Below are 6,000 nucleotides of genomic sequence, written 5' to 3'. Positions count from 1 at the left end.
CGAACGTGTTTGTTGCCAGGGGCCAGCCTGTGCCTTTGTACCTGTTGTCCTCTCTGTGGCCACCAACCGCTAACTGCTTTCTGGCTCTAACATCCACTCTCCCTCATAGTTCAACCTGCCTTCGTTCAGGGACTTCTACAATGAGGAACTTGAGACATTTTCCTAATATCTGTGACCCCCTCTTGAGAGAAAGCCCAGGCACCAGGATCCCCACCCTAGCGGGTGAGACACCGTCCCCCCTGAGTGAGGGAGGTTCGTTCCCAAAGGCCCCTCACCACTCAGAAGTTTAGTGGGTTCCAGGACTGTCCTGAGCTGGCCCTGCAGGCAGCCTGCCACTCCCCAGCACGTCTCGCTGAGCTCAGGGGACAGACTGGCCAACAAGCAGAGCCGAGAAGACGCCACGAGCCAAGTGCTGGACAGGGCCGCACGGGTCCAGTGGAGATGACAGTGCTACAAAGTAGTGACAGTATTCACACTTCCTCCTCAGCAATCAGTGCCCAGTTCTGATGGCAGCCTCTGGGGGGCCTTCCCCCCCCCCTTTTCTGGACTCTCGTAAGACTAGAGTTTCTGTCCAGGAGCCTGGGTGGCTCAGTCGGTGAAGCGTCCAACTTCGGCTCAGGTCATGATCTCGTGGTTTGTGGGTTTGTGACCCGTGTCAGGCTCTGGGCCGACAGCTCGGAGCCTGGATCCCGCTTCCGATTCTGTGTCTCCCTCTCTCTCTGCCCCTCCCCCACTCGTGCTCTGTCTCTCTCTCTCTCTCTTTCTCAAAAATAAACATTAAAAAAAAAAAAGGCTAGAGGTTCTGTCCTCAAGGCTAAAACCTGTCACATTTTATTGAATTTTATTGCGAGTCTAATCTACCCTGAAATGTAAGCTCCCCTTGAGAGGGATCAGATCACATCCACCTGCCCCCTGCCCATCCACCCGTCCACCCCTCCATCTACACCCACCCCTCACCCATCCATCCATTTATCCAACACCCAGCAGCATTGAATGGAGTCCGTTGCGTTGGGGCAGAAACCCAGAGGTGAGTCATTCTAGTTTCTGCCCCGGAGAGCTCACAGTCCTCTAGGTAAGACGCGGAAGCACGCGAGGAACGTTTTGAGCAGCAAACAGGATAGAAGATAGACGGTCGGGGAGCGCGGTGCAGTGAGTGGCCGATGGCGCCACTGGAAAAGTCTCCTGGGGGGACATCTGAACTGAAGGTGAGGAGAAGGTTTTCCAGGCCCGAAGAGGACGGCAGCGTGCGCAGAACAAGGATGCCGACATACGCCCCAGGCTGCAGGTGCCAGAGGGTGGGGTGTGAGGGCCCCCGGCGGAGCGGAGAGGGTGTTGCCGGGGAGGTGGCCTGGTGTCTTCCCTAAGGGCCAGGCAAGTGTCGCTGAGGGCTCCCCGGGGCGGGAGTAGGGAAGCAGCCACACCCGCTCCAGGACTCACCTGGATCCTGGGGAGGGATGTGGGGAGGCTGCGGGTCTTTGCCCTTCTCCCCCTTTCCTGAACTTCCCTTTCATGCCCACTCCCACGCCTCTCCTGGCTGACTTAATTGCCCGGCCTTCTTTCAGGGACCTGTCATTGTAACCACACCCCTGTGTTCGCCTGTTTGTCCCCTGTCCGTAGACGGTGGGTTCCCTGGGGACAGGGGTGACAACCCCTCCCTGTGGCTTGTCTGTGTCCCTAAAGCCTAGCATCCTGCAAGGCTCAGGTGACTCCCTCAGCGTTTGTTAAATGTGAGGGGTGGGGGGCAGAATTTATGCTCAGGTCAGACCGCTCTGGCTGAGGGGACCCTCAGAGGGGTGAGGCTGGGGCAGGAGTTCAGTTAGGAGACACTGACCAGCAGAGAGAAGGGAGCATGTCGAGAAATAGGTGGGCTTTGGGGCACCTGGGCGGCTGTCCAGTTCAGCGTCCGACGTCGGCTCAGGTCATGATCTTGGGGCTCGCGAGTTCAAGCCCCCACGTCGGGCTCTGTGCTGACAGCTCGGAGCCTGGAGCCCGCTTCGGATTCTGTGCCTCCCTCTCTCTCTCTGCCCCTCCCCCACGTGTACTCTCCCTCCCTCTCAAAATAAATAAACATTTAAAAAGATTAAAAAAGAAAGATGGTCCACGGCCATACCACCCCGAACGCGCCCGATCTCGTCTGATCTCGGAAGCTAAGCAGGGTCGGGCCTGGTTAGTACTTGGATGGGAGAAAGATGGTCTTTGAGAGGCAAAGGCTGTGAGGTCTCCACAGGAAAGGCGAGGAGGTGGGCAGCCCTGTCTCTCCCAGTGTCCAGTCCGAGGGCGCGCGTGCAGAGGCAGCGGGCAAGAGAGCGGCCTTTTTTCCGCCAAGAGGTCTCGTAGGCCTTGGATTCCTGACCGGCCACTTCGCTAGCCTGGCTGAGGCAGGCCGACCCCCTGCAGCCCTGTGTTGCTGGAAGACATTCTACCTTTCTGAACTTTAATTTCCTCATTTGTGAAATGAGGACCAAGTAAAGACAAGAGATAACACGCCCGTCTCAGCGTCCGGCACTTTAATTTCTCGTGTAGAAGAAACTGAGTTGTTTCCTACCCCAGGGAGCCGGGGCCCCTTGAAGGGTAGCTGTTTGGGGCCCAGAAATACCAGAACAGGCTTACATCGTATTCTCGTATCGCCGGCTGCCTTTGACAATGGCAGGGACTGTGCTAAAGAGCAAAGAAGCCTTTCAAAGGGACGGCCACGGGCCAACTTGTGACAGCGTGAACATTAAAATAATAGAAACACGAATTCCATTCCTGCCCGAGAGGGAGTAACAAGAACCGAATACCCCCTCACATCTGAAAGAGCGAGGGCACGATGCCAGCTTTTCCAAGGAACTGGACCTTAGGCCATGAAAGACGGTCACCCTGAGAGACAGGAAGTCAGTGGGGTGAACCCTACAATCGCCCCCGCTTGCTGCCTTGAAGAAATGTCCAGGCTGCCATGGAGGGAGGGGACACCAGGCAGGACCCAGAGGGGTCCCTGATTGAGTCGGCACTGACGGTCCAGGGACACTAAGGCGGTGAGACATCACAGGACAGAGCGCCGGAGAAGAGAGGACCGTACAGAATCCTGGAGACCCGCCGAGGTGCCCCTGAGCAATCCGCGCGTGCACAAACCTCGGGGGCATCAACACCCTGAAGCCAAAGGGAGCCGTGTCACACACGGGCAGGGGTCCGTTTTCTGGGCCGAGGGGCCATCGCTCCTAACGGCTTCTTGAAGAGTGACTTGACACGGTGAGACGTCTTCTGACAACGAGGCTGGTCGGAGGAGGCACAAGGGGTACGCGCAGGGGGACAGGACACTGGCCGGGCCAGCCCTGTGCCCACCGGGCTCCGTGTTCAAATCCAGGGAGATGGCTGTGCGTGCAAATCCGGGGAGCCGTGACACAAAGTGTCCAGGCAGTGTCGCTGTGGGATACCGAAGTACCGCAGAGGGGGTGGCGTGATCCTGCCCCCCAAAAAAGACCCTAAGACGTTGGCCTTGGCAGTGGCTGGGACCCTTGAGGCAACCGTTTTCTCACAAGGCCCAGCGCCTTGTGGTTGGCCTCAAGGGGGCGCGATGGAGCATGGGGTCCCCAGGCCTGTGAGTACGCGGCCGGGGGACCTCTCAAACATAACACCGGGAATACCAGAAAGGTGCAGAATTCCTGCTGGTAGACAGAGAGCGGGGCTTGAGGCCATGGGTCCTCGCTGGTAGCCTCAGGGGCGTCCCCGAGGAAGAGCTGTGCCCTCTTGGTAGACCAGACCCCAGACCCCAGACCTGACTGGCCTCCTGCGGAGCACAGACCAGCCCCTCCACCTACACTGAGGGGCCCGACAGGGTCCCCCTTCCTCACGACCAGGCCCCCACTTCTTACCTATATGGGCTTTGCAGTGACAGAGCACACAGCCAGCCGTCTGTCATTTAAGCCTCCCGGTAACCGTGGGCGGCAGGCTGGACAGACCTCTGCCCGCTGGAAAATGACGCTAAGATGCCGGGATCACTGGAAAGTGAGGCCAAGAGCAGAGTCCGGGCCTCCTCCCTACGAGGCGCTCTCCCAGCTCTCGCTGCAGAGAGAAGCCGATCGGCCTCCAGACAGAGCTTGGCTACTTCCAACCCCACGTTTTCCGAGGACGCGTGAGCAGCGGGGCCTGCAGGGTCCGGACCCCAACGGCTCCCTGCACCTGCTCGCCCGGCACTCGGCTCGCTCCTATCACGTGTGCATTTTATACCTCCGGGGCCCACCTAGCACAGACCCTGGCGGGGAGCAAACCCTCTTCAGGTACTTGTACAAATTACACACACACACACACACACACACACACGCCATGGTTCTGTGACCTGTGCTTCACTCGCGTAAGGTGCCACCAAGGTCGTATTATTTTATTTTCCACTCAGATCTCCTGCCAGATTAGTAGGAACCTCAGCCCTTCCCTCTGTACTTTCTCCGCTTTCCCTACAAACTGTCCGAAGCCTCTTGGGCTCAGCCAGCCCACGTTGGGATCGTCCCAGCTGCAGCTCCCCAGGGATCGAGCCAAGAAAGCCAAAGCGACGCTGCCACGGGTGATTCTCGCTGCCAAGTGGGTCACTGCTGACAGCTGGCCACAGGCCCCTGACACTGGTGGAAGTCGGGGTCTGGGCAGGGCAGCCCCGTGCCCTTAGCACTACACGAAACCACGCGCTCCTTCGGTCTCCTGTGTAGCCACACCCCCCAGACACCCTCTACACGGGGCCTCCATCAGGACTTACACCGAGTGTCGCCTTTCCTTCCCCGTGTCCACACCCCACAGAAAAAGCAGCTTTTCCTTTCCAGCTCTGGAAACTGAAGATTTCAGCACGCCAGAACATAGAGCCCTGGCCACCTGTCAAGGTGGGATTTGTCCCCAGGGGGTCCAGATGTCACCACACCAAAGGTCTGATTTCGTGTTGCCTCTTTCCTGAGCCTCAGACGTGTTTTATCCTCCCAATGACACCCAAGAAGGCCTTTCTTCTGCCTAATTATTGCCAGAAGAACCTCCACCCACGTGGATTAGACCTTCAGTGGGGCGTCAGCTACACTTCTCCCACGGCCTTTACCTTCTCCAGGGTGAATACGTGTTTCTGGGTGTGCCGGCCCCTGGAGACAGCACGTCGTGCCGAACAGAGACCAGAGCTGACTCACACACGAACCTGGCATCCAGTGGAGGGCCAGTCTCCAAGTGGCAGGGGCTCAGAAGACGCAGCCCTGGGCAGCGTTGAGCAGGGCCTCCAGGGGGGCACAGCCCACAAAAGGCAGCCCGGTGTGAAACGGCTTGAGACTCTGGACCACAAGGGGCACCTGGGTGGCTCAGTTGGTCGGTTCAGCATCCGACTTCGGCTCAGGACAACTCAGGACGATCTCCCGGTCTGTGAGTTCGAGCCCCGTGTCGGGCTCTGCGCTGACAGCGCGGAGCCTGGAGCCCGTTTCGGATTCTGTGTCTCCCTCTCTCTCTGACCCCCGTTCATGCTCTGTCTTCTCTGTCTCAAAAATAAACAAGCGTTAAAAAAAAATTTTTTTTAAAGTCAACATTAAAAACTTAAAAAAAAAGAAGACACTTTTCTGAATCCAAGAAATTAAAAAAAAAAAAAAAAAAAAAAGACCTGGGTACAACTGCTTCGCTTTGGTTACAGGCATTCACCTTGACTTCCACACAGACTGCAGTAACGACATGAGGAATTTTATTTTCTTAACACTTTCGTGTCCTTAAGGGTTGTGTGAGGTTTCCCCTGGACGAGGCAGGGGTATCATCTTTCTCTTGGAAACCGGCTGAACGTTTTCTGCTTTAACAAAATAACGACGTAAACTTGGAAACACTTTACATCATTGAATTCAAGGCCTTGTCCTTGAATAACATTTTAACTTCTCTTATAAGGAGTGTTTCATATTATTAAGACAGTAATGGCTGTCATCTCTGATCCAAAGAGAGGACTGGGGCTTGGATGGGGCATAGCTGTCACTCTGTCAAGGTCCTGGTCCATCCCTCAGGGGCGGCTGTGGAAAGGCTCCG

The sequence above is a fragment of the Lynx canadensis genome, chromosome A3 (genome assembly GCF_007474595.2).
Source record: "Lynx canadensis isolate LIC74 chromosome A3, mLynCan4.pri.v2, whole genome shotgun sequence".
In the NCBI taxonomy this organism is placed as follows: domain Eukaryota; kingdom Metazoa; phylum Chordata; class Mammalia; order Carnivora; family Felidae; genus Lynx; species Lynx canadensis.
Note: the sequence above shows the minus strand (reverse complement) of the source record.